The 17,811-nt window shown below is 40.7% G+C and overlaps 1 pseudogene; it reads left to right on the top strand.

Annotated features, from left to right (window-relative positions):
* The first annotated feature begins 5,079 nt into the window (after nucleotides 1-5,079).
* LOC129354604 (NLR family CARD domain-containing protein 3-like) lies at nucleotides 5,080-17,230 on the top strand (annotated as a pseudogene).
* Nucleotides 17,231-17,811: the final 581 nt, after the last annotated feature.

Genomic DNA, 17,811 nt, shown 5'->3' with positions numbered 1-17,811 from the left:
ATGCTACATCCTTAAAATCAGGCAGTCAAGATAATCGACAACATGCCTTCTTACTTCTCTTCACTGCCTTCTTATCATCCCAAATTTCCACAGGTGGTGGGGGAGGTAGAGGTGAAAACCTCCTAATCTTCAAAGCTTCCCCAGCCGGGGAAGTTTGTTTTGGAAGAAAACTAAAAGAATCTTTTGGAGTCCAATCTTCTACGGCTCTTTTTGATGGAGGAGAAGCTTTCTGCTCTTTAGGCTTCTCTTTGTTTACATCTTCCACATCGATGTCTTTTACGTCCTCCTTTGTTGAAGATGTCGGCTCTTCCGTCTTTTCCTTGTTTAGTTCAGAGACTCCTGGCTGAGGAGTCTCTTCCACGCCGATGTCTTTTACGTCCTCCTTTGTTGAAGATGTCGGCTCTTCTGGCTTTTCCTTGTTTAGTTCAGAGACTCCTGGCTGAGGAGTCTCTTCCACGCCGATGTCTTTTACGTCCTCTTTTGTTGAAGATGTCGGCTCTTCTGGCTTTTCTTTGTTTAGATCAGAGACTCCTGGCTGAGGAGTCTCTTCCACATCGATGTCATTTACGTCCTCTTCGCAAACTTCTCCAGCCGGAGAAGTTTGCGTCACAGGTGGGGAAGGGCTAAAAAGATATTTATCAAAATCATCATCATATTCCCCAATCCACAGTTCAGTCAAAGGACTTTCAACTGGGCGATCCTTTCCAGCCGGAGTAGGAGTGAAGAGATAGGCGTTGAACTCATCAGGCCACTCTTCCTGGAAGGGAAGTATGTTTGCTAAGCTCTCTTCTCCAGCCGGAGAAGGATTGAAGAGGAAAGAATCAAATTCGTCCAGGTCCTCATCCCTGGGCGAAATCTCAAATTTGATGTGCGGCAGGAAATGATTTACTGTTTTCCTGATGGCTGTGGTGGCCAAATAACCAAGCCCGAAAGATACGGGGAAAAAAAATGTCGCTCCAATCGCATTCAGATCCAAAGACATGGCTAAACAGAACTGCAACTGAAAGCTGAGGTTTTGAGATGCAAGTTTTTATAGCCTCAGAGGTTCTTAGATCTATGACATAGAACTATGTCATAGATCTAAGTCATTGATGAGGTCATAGCTACAATGAGCTCACTGTAGTTCTGGACAATGTCTTGCTTCTGATCGTTGCTATAGCAACAGTCAGATCAGTTCTGCATGATTGAAACTATTAACCCTTTGCAACTGCTTGACTTCATCATTGGAGGCGCCATGACGGACGTCGGCAGTGAAGGATGGGAGAACTGAACAGAGTGACTTCAGTTATTTATCCAAGTTGTTTTTACCAGTTTCTTGGTGGCTTCTTCTTGTTGGAGTGGAGATAACTTGTCTGTGAACGTAACAAACCTGATTGGGGATCATAGACGGTGATATTTACAAAAGTTGGAAATTGCTAGCTTCCAAACCGACCCATACTTCCTCCATCCTGATGTGTTCATCAAATTATTGATTTGTCCTGAATTCACACCAATTTATTTATATCACTATGTCATAAATAGAGTTTCCCCTTACACTGGAGCAACATTAAAAACAATCAAAAAATCACCGGAGAGGAGCATTTGAAAGGTCATAAGGTTATTTTATGCAATTGCTTGGCTGCTAGATTGTGGGATGTGTTGCCTCTATTTTTATGCTGCTTAGATTGTATTGATTCCTGCATTTTCTTTCAGTGTGAAACAAAAATCATACAACTCTGCATTGATCTAAAGAAGCAAAAAGAAGCAAGCGGAAAAAAAGACTCCCTGTCCCCAAAACAATGAATATTTCTCAATTTAAAAGCCAAACACATTTGCATCACTGCCATAAACTTTGTCCATGACTAAAAGATTTCCAGCTGAGCTGATGCTCCTGTTTCCTCCTCCTCATCTTCCTCTGCATGTCTTCCTTCTGGTTCTGGCCTGCAGGAAGCTGATTGGCTCAGGCTCTGTAAGCAGCGGCTCTCCAGCCAGGCTGACCCACAGCTCTCTGCCCAACAGCCCAACCCACCTGTAAAGGTTGTTTTCAGATACTGTTACTCATAAGCAATAATCTGGTGTTATCAAGATTGGACTGAATGTTGTCATGAGTTCACCTTTTCATAAGAGTAAATAAATGTAAGTCTGTAGTGGTGTAGTCCATTGTCCTTCATTTTGCCAGATCGGCTGATATTTGCATGTGAAGCCAATATTATCTACCGATCTGATCAATGAAGGTCTAAAAATCAGCCACTGTCCTCTTTTGCTCTGCCATGAGAGTTTGACTGTCAGCCCCGCCCACCAGGTCACGTCTGCATGTTTGCGTTCACCAATAATCAGCCCCACACCCCACTCTGCTGCCGACTCAACAACTTTCTTACTATATTCATTAACATTTCAGATAATAAATAAATAAATAAATAAATAATTAAATCAGTATCAGAATTGGCAGGTCAGGATTTTAAATATCGTAATCAGCAGTCAGCAGGAAAACTGCAATGGGTCACTCCTCGTCCTTAGAAACAACTTATTGTATTCAGTGTTAAGTTCCTGAATACTGAGGTGCTGGACTTTAGTTCAGTAGAAATATTAACAGTGTGGCAAAACCATCTCTCTGTTACTCAGAGTTATTTTTGTTCAGTTTGTGTTCAAATTTAATGTGCAACTGGAAAATCTATTTCTCTTTGTAAATCTGAAATATTATCTACTTGTTATCATTTGCATGATAAAAGTACATTTTCTTTTACATGTGGAGCATTTCAAATAGTTATTTATTGCCTTTCAAAAACCCATCAATATTTGTTTGATGTTTTAAATATGGCTGACAATCAATTAAAATATTGAAACAGGATTCATCAGTAACCTGGTATTTTGAGATCATTTCAAAACAAATAATGTACCTCAGCAAAATGTTTTTTTATGTTTATGATATTCTTAGCATTGCTGTGTATAAATATGCTTATTTCATTCAAAAGTATTTATTATAATTGCAACAATACCAAACATGATGAATATTGTTGCCAGAGATACTAGGAAAGAAAACAACGTGCAAAGAATGAAATGTAACACAGAACATTACATTTAAAGTGTTGCTAAAGTTAGACATATCCAACAGATCACAGTTCCATTCATTTAAATGAAGTGGACTCACATCTTAAGCTGTGCAGGTTTGGACAGAGTCACTGTTCATTACCGATTTGAAAGCTGTGTGGCACGCTGTAGCTGTATGTTGTTTTTGAACAGAACGTTTTATTTATTAGTTTGCCCCAATTAATGTGCGAGACCGCGCCGAGATCTGAAAATCTCGTCCCATTAACTCCAGCAACTAAAACACTTCCTGTGACGCTTCTTAAAAAGTCAACAGACACGAAGTGGAAGAGCTACTAAAGCCACATTTGCATCATTGAATTAAATCTACCGTTTATTTAAAATTTTTGAATTTATGTATGTTGAAAACATTAAATCAAATTTAGCATCATTGATAGCATCAATAAATAAATGTTGCATTCATATATCTGTAGTTTGTGTTAAAATATTATCACTTAAGGGGCTCCTGAATCTCTGGGGGGCCTTATGGAGCCGCCGGCTTTATTTTCATTAAACAGAAGTGCAAATAATTGATATTCATTTTATTTTTTTATTTTTAGCACATGATCTAGGAGACAAAATTAGGAATTGTTTGCGATTAGTCAAATGACTATTTAAGCAATTATAAGCTAAACAGTTTATCCAATGATTCTGTAATTTGGAAAGTCATAAATTGTGGCCGATGGTATCAAAGCTTTTCTTAAATCAGCAAACATCCCCGCTGTATATCACTTCTTTTCTATTGCTTCTGTAATTTCATCATGTCATTCTAATAATGCAAAGGATGCTGATTTATTTTTGTCTAAATCCATATTGACTGTCAGTCAACAAGTTATTATTTTCAAAATCACAAATTTCTGAACGAACCATTTTCAATCACTTTGGTAAACTAGGAGAGCACTGCACTGATATCGGTCTATAATAATCAAAGATATAGCTATCACCATTTTTAAACATTGGAATTGCTTTGGATAATTACATTTTTTTCTTGAAATCTACCAAACTACAAATACAAGTAACTGGTTTAATAACACAGTCAGTAATTGTTTTTTATAATCACCATGTCAATCCCATCACTATCAACAGATATTTTAGTTTTACTTCTCCTTACTATAGATAGAAACTCCTTGTCTCCCAGGGAGATTGGTGTTTGTGCCTCATGACTGGAAATGTCCATGGTTTGGTGGAAGGTCAGGAAAATGGTTTAAAGTTGTTGTAGGAGGCTAGAGCATGCATGAGCAGGGGACGGGTTTAATATGCCTAATATTGGCTACTAGAGCTTCGTCTTGAACTTTGTGGCAAAGACATCCCAAACTGTGGGATTTTAATTGTCAAAGATCCCACTGGCAAAGTGTCTCCAACTGCAGGTGTTTTGGACCTGCGAATGTGATTCCAAAATGCTATTATGAGCTTTTTGTGCTATTGTTTGACCAGGATGCCCCATTACTGCACCTGCTGATAGTTCTGCCATTGGTCCCTCCTTAGCAGGGAGACATCAGAGCTTCATGGTCTCATCGTGAAGGAGACACATTTTTCAACGTCAATGTGGTGAAAACTAAAGAAGTGTGATTGTGGAAGAAAAAGCCAACTGCCCCACCTTTGTTCAGTATGTTGAAGGAGTGAGACTGGAGAAAAACCTGCAGACTTTGAATGATGCTGTGAGCAGAAAGCAACAGAGCTGCCGACACGCCTCACTTCCTGTTAAAGACCAGAGTCAGCTGCAGGGTGAAGATGTGGATCCTTCAGGATGCTGGTACGCTCTGTCACCACTGAGAACACAGTGATTCCAGCAGCTCACAGCTTTTTACTGTGTAACCAGGAAGTGGAGCTGGTGGGGAGTGTTTGTTGGTTTCTGTTGACTGGCAGCTGCAAACCAAACAACTCCTTGAGGACCAGAAAGAAACTTTGAACTTTGAAGCTTGCAGGGACTCCACTAGTGCTCCTATTGGTCCACCCTCTAACCTGTCCCACCTCCATCGCAGGTGAAGCTCCGCCTCCTTCCTGGAAGCAGATCACCTGAGAGTCACTTGAAAGATCTTCTTCTTCGCCTCTTGGGACTGTTTGAACAAACTGTAAGTTTGCTTTGTTTTCTTCTTGAACTTTGCCTTCGAGAACTGTCCTGTTTGTTTTTCTGTTCTCTGAAGTTTGAAGAAGATGTTCACTTCAAATTTGAGCTCTAAGTTTCATTTCTCTGCTGTTTGAAGAATAATCCAGAGGATTATTAGATTATTGATTTACTGGAATCAAACATGATGATGAACAGCTAATGAGTAGAACTGTATTGATCATCATGGTTTTATTTCTTCAGATAATCCTTCAAAAATCTAAATATCTGGGAGCTTAAATACGTTCAGTTTAAACCATCTTTTAATCTCCGACCAAAACTCTGGATTCTGTAAAAAACATGTTCTGAAGGTTCTGCTGTTGGTCTGCAAAAACTACAAAGGTCAACCTGAAACTTGAACTCTCTCTTAAGAGATTCTGCAGCTAGTTAAACCTTGTGGATCATCTTAAATATGAACCAGATGTGAATTTAGAGAATGATTAACGAATAACTTGAGAGGTTTCTCAAATATGTCTCCACTCTGTTTATGACAGCTGTAAAATATTTGCTGTTCAGAGATCGGATTGAAATAACCGCTGAAAACCTGGAGGTGACTTGAATCAAACCAAGAAATGTTTTCAGCTTTAAACTTCTTCAGATTCAACATTTTAGAGTGAAATTTGTTCAAAAGACAGATAATCCAAAAGCTTAACACAGAATTTTTAAAAATCCATCAATAAAACAATAATTGTTTCTGGTAATCAAACTCAGATTTTTTCTTAAGTGATCTGTCTCTTGTTCAAGTGTTGGCCTATGAGAGAAGAATTAGGAGTAAGGATTTACCACTGTGCTGCTGCTCTGTTGTGCAGTTGGTAGCACAATAAAGCTCTGATTTCTATTCTTGGCCCAAAGTTTGTTTGCATGTTCTCCTTGTGCATGCCTGGGTTCTTTCCAGGTATACTAGCTTCCTCCCAACGTCCAAAAACACAACTGTCAGGCTGACTGACCACTGGTAATGAGCAGTGGTCAATCAGCAGGTCAAAAACAAATCCAGTGGATAATGGATTTGTTTTTCCAAAATAAAGAGTCTGAAAAGTTAAAGTAACTATATGGGAACATTTTTACTTTAACATTTAAAAACAAAGGTTTTATTATTTTTTCTTAAATTGTGGCTAAAATCTGTGATTCTGGAGGAATCGTGTCTCTTTGTTGAATGTTGTAGCTTCTTTTAAATCCAGCTGTCCTTCAAGGAGTCACAGATGTTGCTCTAGAAACATCTGGATAAAACTTTCTGATTCAGTGGCTAAAGTTTGAACCAGAACCCAAATAACAATTAAGCAGTAAATCTAAAATGGAATGTTGATCAGTGATGAATGGCTGAATGTAGAAATGAGAGAACAGCAGAGCAATTAGATCCAGTTAGTTCACATAAATGGATATCTAATAGAAGCCTGTTGTGGTTCTGCATTAGCTCTTTAACAAATTTTGGCTGAAGTCAATCTACCATCTGTAGTGAACCCTCACTGAGTCTGATTTCGTCCATTAGAGCAACAAGTTGCTAATCTGGATATCAAAGAGTAATCCAGCTCTAATAATCTGCTCCCACTTGACCTTTGTGGGCCTTTGGTATTAAAAGTTGTTCTTGCCTCAGAACCCAGTTCAGTCAAATCCACCAATAATCTGATTCAATCTGATTATTGTGGTCTTTGTCTTTTGTAATCTTGTTTCAGTTGTTTCACTTTCTGCTCCATTATTACAGCCTTATGTTATATTTCTCCTGCTGCCTGCAGGTTCTGTAAAACCTGCACTTCACTGCTGCTACACTTCTCTGGGTTTGCATCCATTCTGGTAAATATGAACAGATCTTCTTCTTCTCCTCAGCAAGCTGTTGTTTACAATGTAAATATAGCTTTATATGAAAGGTGTGCTGGATCAAAGTACATGTGGTTCCCACAACCAATCTCAAAGCTGATGACTCAACTCCTTAGTTCCTGAGGAGGTGCGACATTGAAAGGTGCAATTTATTTCTAGCCACAGATAAAAACAGTAAAAGTTTCTCTGAACCATCTGCTTACCAAAAGAAAGATAATCAGAGTTTAGCAATGAGCAGCTGGGTTTCAGCAGAAAAGACTGAATTAGACCAACATTCATAAGATCACCTAGAGGGGAAGAAGGTATTTTCAAGGTCATTGGCAGGAAAATGAGGCCTCCAGAGCAGTTGATCTTGTTCCAGCGATAATGATGATCACAATTGATATGCAGATGAATCATTTGTGTTTCCTCTGCAGATGTGTATGAGCTGATGTGGATGTGAATTCAGCAGCATGGATCAGTGTGAGGACAGAGAGCGGGGAGACCCTCCCTCTAAAATCACGTTGTGGAAGGAAGATGAGAGCCGGAGCAAAGGTCAAAGGTCAGATCACCATCTCCAACTTTCCGCAGCCCTTTTCACACAGAATTCACACTATATGAAGACCAAAACAGATGTGATGATGAAGCTGCTGCTGCTCCTCTTTGGAGCTTCAACAAGACATGAACATGAGTGTTGTTCTCTATCAGGATGTCCAAGAAACAGAAGCATGAACTTAAACCAGAAGCAGAACCCAGCTGTATGTCCTTAAAGAGCGACAAATCAAAGGACGCAATCATTTTCTTTAAATCTCCTGGAGATTCACCTTCAGAGAGGTGAGCTATATCCAACTTCTCTCACTGTGTGAACTGTCAGGCTGAACTGTTTTTATTCCAACGTGTGTTTAATGTGAGCTCAGCTCTTTCCCCCGTATTTTCTGTTCATATGTGGAGTGGTGTGTGTTGGATGTTCTCCAGAACCACAGTAGTGAAAGCTGATGGAATGGAAGCTGTTGGAGGTCTCCTTGATGCTGCTACACCATGTCCAACAGTTCCGGTCAGATAGGTTTTGGTCCTCGTTGATCAGTGCCAAATGTTAAATACTCTTCTTTTAAAGTTAAATACTTATTCTGGTCTGCTGCTCACTGATCAGTCCTCTTTTACAAATTACTAAGGTAACTGGGTTGCCTCTCAAATATTTATAGTCTCTGAATTCAGGTCCATTCAGTTTTTTTATATACCACTAATTCACAACCAATGTAATCTAAAGGTATTTCATGAGAAAATCCAGACATGGATACATTCCAATCAATCCTAGTTTTCAAACAATACGCTCTGTTAATTATTCAAAAGAGATAAAAAAATAAATAAAAATTCTGTCCAATGAAATCCAGCAGATTGCGTCGTGTATTTGACCTGCAGTATTCACCTCCTTGACATGCACATAGTAAAACACGGCTTGCATTGTGTCGTTAACTTTACAGTAATTCCTTACATTGAGTAAACACATAGCAACAGTGGAAAGGAAAAACCCTTAATCAGGAAGAAATCTCCAACAGAATCTGACTCTGTACAGTTTAACATAAAATCAATGGACCTTTTTTGTTTCGTAACTTTTTCTCATTGTATTTGAAAATCTTTCTCAGTTATGCAATGTTTCAATTCTTGTCAGCTGTAAATGGAACAATCACATGTATCCTAAATTGTCTCCAAATCTAATCAATTCAATCAATTAAAGCCTTTTTATTGACATTACTTTGCAATAACTCCACCCCCTACCACTGACTGTCTGCAGGTGTGACTGGGAAAAGTGTGCAGAGAAATGTGAGCTTTTGTCTATACCAATATCTCTGTTTGGCTTATCTAGTAAGAAATATATTTATGTTTTTTTTACAAGTTTCTAGCTTTTGTCACATTTTACAATAAGGTTGGGAGCATGTGTCTTGTGATCATTTGTCAGGGAGTCAACTGTGAAACCACAACTTTAGTGGAATTGAGCCATTCCTAAATACATACTGGAGGAATTGTTTCTAAACTGATTAGGAAATTACTTGTGATTATCATGGAGGAGCTGGTTATATATATGTCCATAAAATATAAACCCTTGTATTGATGTTCATTTCATCAGTGAATACATAAAATTCACTGATTTTAGGTTTTGGTCCTCATTGATTAGTGGCAAATTATTTATTCAGCCCCGTACTGGGCTGAATAAATAAAATTATTTATTTGATGAAATGAACATAAATACAATAAATAAATATAATTCTGAAAAAAATAATAGTAATAGCTGTTGATGTGTGTAAAGCATTATAAGCAAGTAAAATTGTAAACAAAAAAAAAAGACTCTCAATAACCCAGACTCCATTGTTCAATCAACAGAATCAGCTTGTTTGTCAATATTACATCATTACCTTGCGAAGTGACCGTGTGTAAGAGAGAGAAAATTATAAATATGCAATGTTCATAAAGCAGGACTGAGCACTCAGTTCTCATTCTGTTCTTTCTTGTAATCCAATTTCCTGTGTGTGGTTGTTCACTATTTCACCAAAAATGTATGGTTTTTATCTTTCTTCACCATTTCTGCTGTGGCAACTTGTTCCAAGTTTTGCTATGAAGACTTCCTCCATGTTCACACTACCACAGATCTAGTCAGCAGAAGCTGTTGGATGTTCTGCATTGTCCTAAAGACACTGTCTACAGCAGCATCCAACATACTCAATGTGTGGATGATTTGAAATCCCATTTCAAGATCCACTTTTTCTAATATCTATTGCGTGATTCTGGTGTTACTGGTTTCATTCTTTTATTTGCTCTTCTTATCTGCTTTCTAATGTCTTACCTTGATGCTCAAATATTCTGTTTTCAGGAGTTTTTATGTGAAAACCTGGATTATTTCGAAATGACTTTGCAATTGTTCCTGGTTTCTTCACAGGGAGAACGAGCAGAGTTCAGAGGTTCCCAGTAGTCCATCCGCCAGCAGCATCAAACACAGCTGGACTCCATATTTATGGTCTGTATAAGTACAACAACTACTTTACCATTGGTCCTTGTAGACAGTCCTTTGTAGACCAAAGGACTGTCAGTCCATCCAGCATGAATATCTTCTTTGGCTCCGTGATCCCCATCTGGTGTGTCCTTCATATATTATTTTCTTTCAGCTGCTGGAGGACGATATTGTGACTTTTGTGAAGAAAGAACTGAAGAAGATCAAGAATGTTTTGAATCAAGATGATCCAGAATGCTCAGAGAGCCAGAGAGATGAGGAGGAGGTGGAAGGTGAGGATGACGTGCAGAGGAAGAGCAGCAGAGAGGCAGTGATAGAGATCATACTGAACTTCCTGAGGATGATGAAGCAGGAGCAGCTGGCTGACCGTCTGCAAAGAAGTAAGAGGGTTTCTGCAAAGGTTGGACCTGATGGAAAAATCATTCTAAACTAAAATATATTAAAATTATTTATTCTTCATTCAGAAACAAGTCCTGCACCTTGTCAACGAGAACTTAAATCTAGTCTGCAGAAGAAGTTCCAGTGTGTGTTTGAGGGGATTGCTAAAGCAGGAAGTCCAAGCCTTCTGAACCAGATCTACACAGAGCTCTACATCACAGAGGGAGGGACTGGAGAGGTCAATGATGAACATGAGGTCAGACAGATTGAAACAGCATCCAGGAAAACACACAGACCAGAAACAACAATCAAACAAGAAGACATCTTTAATGGAAGAGATCAACCAATCAGAACAGTGATGACAAAGGGAGTGGCCGGCATTGGGAAAACAGTCTTAACACAGAAGTTCACTCTGGACTGGGCTGAAGATAAAGCCCACCAGAACATCCAGTTTATATTTCCATTCACCTTCAGAGAACTGAATGTGCTGAGAGAGAAAAAGTTCAGCTTGGTGGAACTTGTTCATCACTTTACTGAAACCAAAGAAATCTGCAGCTTTGAAAACATCCAGGTTCTGTTCATCTTTGATGGTCTGGATGAGAGTCGACTTCCTCTGGACTTCCTCAACAAGGACATCCTGACTGATGTCACAGAGTCCAGCTCAGTGGACGTTCTGCTCACAAACCTCATCAGAGGGAAACTGCTTCCCTCTGCTCTCCTCTGGATAACCACACGACCTGCAGCAGCCAATCAGATCCCTTCTGAGTATGTTGGCATGGTGACAGAGATCAGAGGGTTCACTGACCCACAGAAGGAGGAGTACTTCAAGAAGAGATTCAGTGATGAGGAGCAGGCCAGCAGGATCATCTCCCACATAAAGACGTCACGAAGCCTCCACATCATGTGCCACATCCCAGTCTTCTGCTGGATCACTGCTACAGTTCTGGAGGACGTGTTGAAGACCAGTGAGGGTGGAGAGTTGCCCAGAACCCTGACTGAGATATACATTCACTTCCTGGTGGTTCAGACCAAAGTGAAGAAGGTGAAATATGATGGAGGAGCTGAAACAGATCCACACTGGAGTCCAGAGAGCAGGAAGATGCTTGAGTCTCTGGGAAAACTGGCTTTTGATCAGCTGCAGAAAGGAAACCTGATCTTCTATGAATCAGACCTGGCAGAGTGTGGCATCGATATCAGAGCAGCCCAGTGTACTCAGGAGTGTTCACACAGATCTTTAGAGAGGAGAGAGGTCTGTACCAGGACAAGGTGTTCTGCTTCGTCCATCTGAGTGTTCAGGAGTTTCTGGCTGCTCTTCATGTTCATCTGACCTTCAACAACTCTGGGGTCAACCTGATGGAAGAAACACAAACATCTACAATATCTTTGAAATCTAAGACTGTAGAAACAAAGTCTCTCCTTCAGAAAACTGTTGATCAGGCCTTGCAAAGTCCAAATGGACACCTAGACTTATTCCTACGCTTCCTCTTGGGACTTTCACTGCAGACCAATCAGAGACTCCTACAAGGTCTGCTGACACAGGTAGGAAGTAGCTCACAGACCAATCAGGAAACAGTTCAGTACATCAAAGAGAAGATCAGAGGGAATGTGTCTGCAGAGAAAAGCATCAATCTGTTCCACTGTCTGAATGAACTGAATGACTGTTCTCTAGTGGAAGAGCTCCAACAGTCTCTGAGTTCAGGAAGTCTCTCCAAAGATAAACTGTCTCCTGCTCAGTGGTCAGCTCTGGGTTTCATTTTAGTTTCATCAGTAGAAGATTTGGATGTGTTTGATCTGAAGAAATACTCTGCTTCAGAGGAGGTTCTTCTGAGGCTGCTGCCAGTGGTTAAAGCCTCCAACAAAGCTCTGTAAGGACACAGATTGTTACTGTATTTATTTTGATAGTGAGAAATATGCTAACAATGAGGTAAATATTGATTCATGTTATTTGACTTTATTTATTATGAACTAGTTCACAAGAAAAGGCAACATAGATACCTGTGGAAGACACATGCCATCACTCTTCAAGGTGACTTTTTATTCTCTCTCTCCTCAGACTGAACCTCTGTAACCTCTCAGAGAGAATCTGTGAAGCTCTGTCCTCAGTTCTCAGCTCCCAGTCCTCCAGTCTCAGAGAACTGGACCTGAGTAACAACAACCTGATGTATTCAGGAGTGAAGCTTCTCTCTGCTGGACTGAAGAGTCCAAACTGCAAACTGGAAACTCTCAGGTACAATTTGGCAAACATGTTGAAACTAAATTTCTGTTTGTTACCTATCATCAAAGATGATGTAATTGTTATTTTAGTGATGGATTTTATTACTTTTTTATTGTGTTCTCTGACCTTTAGTTCCTGTTCACATATAAACTTTGGCTTTATTCTTTATTTCTCATTTCTTAACTCCATCAGCGATATTAAAGCAATCTAAGTTTAAATGAGCAGAACAATGATTAACTGGGGCCAGAACAAAATATATATTTAATTATTTACAATACTTGCACACCTACACCTTGGGTCTTGTCTGGTGTGGTAGATCTGGGCCTCTATTGCTCTGGTGTTTAGGGCCTGTTCCTGGGCGGCCAGGATGAGGGCCTCTGTGCTGTCCTTGAGTCCAGCTTTTTCCAGCCATTGGTAGGATTTACTGATATCAGCCACTTGGGTTATTTGCTGGTGGTACATCCCATGTAGGGGCTTGTCCTCCCATGATGGTATCTCTGGCACCTCAACCTCCGTTCCCTGTTGTCTGAGACATTCACTGAGCACATTGTCTGTTGAGGCTTTGTCCCTGATGTATTTATGGATCTTAGTTGTTTCGTTCTGAACAGTGGTTCTCACACTCACTAGTCCTCTGCCTCCTTCCTTGCGGCTCATGTACAGTCTCGGGGTGCTGGATTTGGGGTACTACTATCCATGCATGGTTAATAGTTTTCGAGTCTTAATATCAGTGGCTTTTCTCTCCTCCTTTGGCCAGCTAATTATTCCAGCAGCGTATCTGATTACTGGCAGGGCATAGCTGTTTATCGCATGGATTTTGTTCTTGCCATTGAGCTGGCTTCTCAGGACTTGCCTTATTCGTTGGAGGTATTTAGCTGTGGCTCCTTTCCTTGTGGCCTCATCGAGGTTGACATTTGTTTGTGGTATACCAAGGTACTTGTAACTGTCCACTATGTCTGCTATTGTTCCTTCTGGGAGTGAGACCCCTTCTGTATGGATGACCTTCCCCCTCTTTGTGATCAGCCGACCACACTTCTCTAGTCCTAATGACATCCCAATGTCCGTGCTGTAGATCCTGGTGGTGTGGATCAGTGAGTCGATGTCTCGCTCACACTTGGCGTACAGCTTGATGTCATCCATGTAGAGAAGGTGACTGATGTTGGCCCCGTTTTTGAGTCGGTATCCGTAACCAGTCTTGTTGATAACTTGGCTGAGGGGGTTCAGGCCTATGCAGAACAGTAGCGGGGACAGAGCATCTCCTTGGTATATGCCACATTTGATGGACACTTGTGCAAGTGGTTTGCAGTTGGCTTCAAGGGTGGTTTTCCACAGCCTCATCGAGTTTGCAATGAAGGCTCTCAGAGTCCTGTTGATGTTATACACCTCTAAGCATTCGATGATCCACGTATGCGGCATTGAGTCATAGGCTTTCTTGTAATCAATCCAAGCCATGCACAGGTCGGTGTGTCGGATTTTGCAGTCTCTGGCAACTGTGTGGTCTATGAGGAGTTGTGTTTGGCTCCTCTGCTATTTACACCGATACCCTTCTGTGCCGTGCTCATGTGTTTATTCATGTGTTTGCTTATCTTGGCTGCTATGATGCCTGACATGAGCTTCCAGGTTGTGGAGAAGCAGGTTATTGGCTAGTAGTTGATGGGTCCTTCTGGATTAGGATTGTCTGCCCTTCAGTTAACCATTCAGGGTAAGTCCCACTTTTTAGCAGCTGGTTCATTTGGGCTGCCAGTCACTCATGGAGAGCAGTGAATTTCTTCAGCCAGTAGGCATGGATCATGTCAGGCCCTGGTGCTGTCCAGTTTTTCATACCTGAGACTCTTTCTTGGACATCAGCAGCTGTCTCGTTCAGCTCTGTTTCGCTCATTGGGGCCGTGTATCCCCTCACAGTTCTGACATCCAGGTTCCTCCTTTTTGCCGTAGCATTTGTGTTGTACCTCATCAATCTGAAGTTGTGACAGCAATAGTCGTGTGCGGATGTTGGAACACTGAGCTACTAGTTGTTTAGCACTTAGTGTTGACTGGGGATGTCAAAGTAACCATTCCTTCTCCAGTAATTGCATGTAACCTCTCTGATTAGGGTTACTTGAGTAGTAGCATTCCAACAGATCCAAGTTTCAGCTCTCGCCCATTTCCGTCTTGTTCCAGTAGCCCATTTGTCATCAAGGTGCTCTGGTTCCCCAGCACTTGACACAGACCTTGTTTAGCCGGGCGACGTCTGAGCCGGCATGTTTTATATATATATATATATAATATATATATATATATATATATATATATATATATATATATATATATAATATATATATATATATATATAAGCACTGCTGTTTTGGGGGCTTGGTTTTTCTTCTGAATTTTGTCATGTTCCAACTTCTCCCCATGCATTTATAATTATGTCTGACAGCTTATCAGGCTGCCTGATCTCAGAGGAAGGCTGTGCCTCTCTGGCCTCAGCTCTGACCTCCAACCCCTCTCATCTGAAAGAGTTGGACCTGAGCTACAATCATCCTGGAGGCTCAGGACTGAAGCTGCTGTTAGCAGGACAGAAGGATCCACACTGGAGACTGGAAGTTCTCAGGTATGGTGGAAGCTGGTGCTGGTGAAGAGAAGCTCTGATAGAGGAGAAATGCTTTCTCTGTCCTGTAGTCAGCCTGACAGAATCCAGTACTTCCTCCCACTGAGCTTCTTGATTGGATTTAGATAATGTTAATAATGATGGTGACAGTTTATTCCAGTCAAATGAACTGAACAGTATAAAAATCATCACTATGTATACCACAATCTCACACAACAGTACTTTTTTAAGGACACAGAAGACCGTAGTTCCAATTCAGCTTTAAACTAAATTTTCCACAAATTGCTCAAAAGAAAGTGCACAAAGACAGTTTACATGTGACTATTACAATATATCTTTACTCAAGAGGAAGTGAAAAGCCATCCCAAAACTTACTTGATAAAAAAAATAGTTAAAATGCCTCCTAGGTACATAACCCAAGTGTCATAAACAAATTCTGGTTAAGTGCAAAACACAAACTCAACAGCAACTTTGAGGCCTGGCTCCACTCCGTCTCAATCTCTTGATAACTTTTCATCCTCTATGCCTCTAATCCATATTGACTTAATATGAAACTGATAGCTCTGTGTCCCATGAAAAAGTTTGTTAAAGTTCATCATGAACTCTAACAAAAAGTCACAAATGCTCAAAAATGACCCTTTGATCTAAAGTGGCCGACTTCCTTATGGGTTTAGAGAATACCTCCAAAGACATTATGTTCTAGTTTTTAACTACGTCCAACATTTTAGCTCTTTACGTTTCACTAGTTGGCCTATTTCAAGTATGGAGGTTGCTGTAGAGCCATTTGGTTATGCCCTTTTCCGATTCCATTAAAATAAATTTCAGGCGTAGGAATATTTTGGGTGGTATTAGTATATTTTTAGGCCTTCACATTAACTTCTTTGGTGTCGAGAAAAAAAAAAAATTGGTTTGCAACAGGCCTTTGAAGCACTTTTTTGTTTTGACTAATAAGAAATGTTTCAATTATAACAGGCTTTTGCAGTGATTTCACTGCTCAAGCCTAATAAACAACTTCCAGTTCAGGTCAGCATGGCTGACTCTTTGGGAGGAGACTGTCTCCAAATGACCGCTAATACCACCAGAGTTATGTTTTGATGGTGTGACATAAGATGTGTCTGAAATTGAAATTATGAAATACTTTTACCAACAACGCCACCTGGGATTACAGACAGGGCTGAAAGTAAGCCGGAACGGTCCGGTACGCAGAGTAACGTTCCGGTGGAAGATTCTGAGCTGGTACGCAGTACCGGGAGAACGGTTGCAATTAGACCGTCATTTAGAATGGCACTTTGATTCAGAATAGATCTGCTAGCAATGAGCAGTCAATCTGATTGTCTGATCGCTCTCCTCCTTTCAGGGTGGAGCCTGCTGGAATCCAATGGTTGACACCAGGTCTGAGGAAGTGTAAGTGTTTGTTTGATTCATGATAACAAAATAGTTCACATTCAACCATCTTCAAACTGTATTGGGAGTCATCATCAAAATGCCAATAAATTATCAATAACTGCAGTTGAAATGTGTTCTCTCCATCAGATTTCTGTGAACTCGCCATCGACACAAACACAGTGAGCAGAGAGCTTGAACTGTCTGAAAACAACAGGAAAGTGACATGGGTGAAGGAGCTTCAGTCATATCCTGATCATCCAGACAGATTTGATAATCCTCAGCTGCTGTGTAGAACTGGTCTGACTGGTCGCTGTTACTGGGAAGTGAGTGGAGAGGAGGGGTTTATATATCAGTGACTTATAGAGGAATTAGGAGGACAGGAATGAATGGAGACTGTTGGTTTGGGGAGAATGATCAGTCCTGGTGTCTGGGCTGTTCTCATTTTCATGGCTACTCTGTTGGCACAATAACAAAGAAAGACAGATCTCCTCTTCCTCTATTTCTAATAGAGTAGCAGTGTATGTGGACTGTCCTGCTGGCATTCTGTCCTTCTACAGAGTTTCCTCCAACTCACTGATCCACCTCCACACCTTCAACACTACATTTACTGAACCTGTGTTTCCTGGATTTGGGTTCTGGTTCTCTGGTTCCTCAGTGTTTCTGTGCTGAATTGAGTCTAAAGAGTCTCCTCCTGTCAGAGAAACTCACTCACTGTAGAACAAATAGTGAGTGAGTCTCAATAAACTTGCAACCAGAAAGAAAGTTCAGACATCCCAGCCAGCACGCATGAGTGGGCCCCACTTGGGTTTGTAGTAGGCCATAGGGTAATGAGTTGGCATGGGTTTTATCTGGGCGAACTGCATGGGACACATGTGGTTAACCTAAAATGGACCCATATGGGCTGGCCCATTTGGACTAAATGTATGGGCCCTATTCAACAACAATGTGGGCCAGCTGGGAATGGGATAGAACTGGGCAACACTATGTGGGGCCCACGTGGTTTCAGTATCATGGGCCCAACATGGGAAGCCCAATGTGGGCTGACCACACTGAACCCACATGACATGAGCATGGCTGACCATATATGGGTTGGAGCTAGGCAGGAAAATGAAGCCCTACTACTTTTTTACATGGGCTAAATGAGACAAAATTGTAGAACATTTTAATTTACAATGTGGTGACCCTGTCACTTTCAAACTTTTCACTGTATGTCAAAGCAAAAGCCAGTTCAGTATTGCTCTCACTACACTTCAAACCCCTATATGTTTTTTATTTTATTATTT

The sequence above is a fragment of the Poeciliopsis prolifica genome, unplaced genomic scaffold (assembly GCF_027474105.1).
Source record: "Poeciliopsis prolifica strain line A6 unplaced genomic scaffold, Auburn_PproV2 SCAFFOLD113, whole genome shotgun sequence".
NCBI classification, from domain to species: domain Eukaryota; kingdom Metazoa; phylum Chordata; class Actinopteri; order Cyprinodontiformes; family Poeciliidae; genus Poeciliopsis; species Poeciliopsis prolifica.
Note: the sequence above shows the minus strand (reverse complement) of the source record. Positions and strands in the feature narration are given on the sequence as shown.